This window comes from Diuraphis noxia, unplaced genomic scaffold (genome assembly GCF_037042655.1).
Source record: "Diuraphis noxia isolate RWA-SAM2 unplaced genomic scaffold, SU_Dnox_SAM2 contig0002, whole genome shotgun sequence".
NCBI lineage: Eukaryota > Metazoa > Arthropoda > Insecta > Hemiptera > Aphididae > Diuraphis > Diuraphis noxia.
In genome coordinates, this window is record NW_028301712.1 from 72,225,718 (window position 1) to 72,228,078 (window position 2,361).

General features: G+C 25.2%; 1 long non-coding RNA gene across 1 annotated transcript; it reads left to right on the top strand.

Annotated features, from left to right (window-relative positions):
* Positions 1-1,369: 1,369 nt before the first annotated feature.
* LOC149058886 (uncharacterized) lies at positions 1,370-1,761 on the top strand. The gene is made up of 2 exons (XR_016190401.1): positions 1,370-1,521; positions 1,594-1,761. It is a non-coding gene; the product is annotated as an uncharacterized LOC149058886 (long non-coding RNA).
* Positions 1,762-2,361: the final 600 nt, after the last annotated feature.

Below are 2,361 nucleotides of genomic sequence, written 5' to 3' on the forward strand. Positions count from 1 at the left end.
TCATTATATGAATAACTTATGAGGAGCTTTGTATTAAATTTTCAAGTATTTTGACAGGGCCAAAAACAATTTATCAACACTTCAAAAAAAATTTTTCAGAAAAATTGAAAATTTCAGTTGTCTATAAATATCTCGAAAAAATTCAAAATAATTTGAAAATTAAATCATGTAAAGAAAATGCCAATCTAAATAACTGGTAAAATTTTCAAGTATCTACGACTTATACTTTTTGAATAATCACAAATGTTTAAAATCGTTTGAGGATATATCGTTATCGTTACGCTATTTCGAAAAAATTTAAAATTCAAACGCACTTAAAATTTTTCCTATAACGACGCTTCGAGTTTTCCCTATAGCTATTTGAAGGAAAACTTAGTGTTATATTTTTAATCCTTAGTTATAAACGAAAAAAATTTTATGATTTTTCAACTTCAAAATTACTTGCAAATTTTCGCGTTTTCGACAGATTTCGTAAAATTTTAAACTTTTTTTTAGCTACAATAAGAACAACTCATAAGGAACCGTGTATTAAATTTTCAAGTTTTTTTGGTCGTCCAACATTTTTTTACCGACACTTCAAAAAGAAATTCTCAAAAAAATTGAAAATTTCAATGGTCTATAAATAACTAAAAAAAAGTCAAAAATCAATTTTTGAAAATTAAACTGTATATAGATAACACTAACATAAACATTTGGTGAAAATTTCAAGTATTTACAGTGATTAGTTTTTGAATTACAACCATATAAAAAAATCGATTTGGTCGAAAACTGGTTTTGTGTAAAAATTCCCGTTTTTCTGTCATTTTTTTTTGTTTTTACGATTTTTTTGAAAACTATTGGCAAATGTTTACTTTTGACCTCTATAACGCACCAAGGATATTCACTTTTACATCGGAAACCACCCCCAAAAGTTTGAAATTAAAGCATTATTTCGACTAGTTATGCTGTACACAGACACACAAAAAAAAATACATCATTGTAAAATCAATACATTCATCACTTTGTTCAGAATCTAAAATACATTATTATTTATTACATTATATAATTTAAATATCTATTTTCTAATCATTCTTTAATTATAATAAGATGTTTTATTACATTATATAGAATCTTGTTCATGGGGTTTTTTTTATAGTGGTGTGTGTTTTTTATCTAACCACAAAAATAATTGTAATTTTAAAGTCTTATTTGAAAAGCTCTTGGTATAGAAAATTATTTATTGTTTCAAAAACATACAATGGTGAACAGAGCAATCAAAAATGAAAATTTAATGTTATATAATTAAAAATGATAGGTATATTTTATCTTTCCTTCTCCTATAAATGTAATTTATTTTATAGATAAAACTAATCAAAACATTTGGTAGAGTATAAGACTTATCATATTTTATAAAAACCTGCTTAAAAAAATTCTTTTCAAATGAGCTATCCACATAAATTTCTTTTACTGGGAAAGCATTTGAAAAACATTCTGATCCAAAAATGGCTTTAATCAAACTTCAGCTGTTTCAAGTAACATACCGTATGTATTGATATTCAATTGTAAAAAATTATAAAATAATTTTTTAACTGAAATGTTTTAAACTTTTTTTAGATGTTGGAAGAAACCGTTACCAGAATCACACAGATGATATTGTTCAAAAATCTGAAACTGGTTGGTTACACCATGAAACAGATAGATTTCAAAGCCAGATTCAAAAACAACAAAATAGGTATAGATTAAAATTTACTTTTGCTTATAATTAAAAACATAAAAATATCATACTTGTAAAAATGTAAAGTATTTATTTAATAATAAATATAATAGTTTATATAAAAATAATTCAAGGGTTAATTTTTTTAGAATGTTTGTGTGTGTATAGAACTTGTGTAATGTGGTTCACCACATTATTGTTACCTAGACCATTTTTAAATTTTGTAGAATTATTGGTTTTTGAAGTTTTTTTTCATAAAATATACATTATTGTAAACAATTTGGAGACAGAGATGGCAAAGCCCTTTTCTATGATATAAGTTATAAATATTGTGTAGTTCAAACATTTTAAAATTTAGGCATCTGATACACAAAAGTTTGAGTTTTATTTGAGTTTAATAGGAACTTCTTATCGGAATTCTCTTAATGTAATACACAAAGTTCTTAAGAATTCTTTAAATATATACTTTCTAATTAGGAAGTACCCAATGGAATTCCCGTGGTGCGGACATTTGGAATAAAAAAGGAGTTCCTTTAATATTCCCTAAGATTTCATCAGAAGTTCGTTGAGAATTCTTTTAAAGTTCCAGTGCTGTTAGGGAAGACAACTCATGCGGGTGTGGTGTCCTAGGAAGTTTATACTTATAAGTTAATTACATTGTTTTTGAA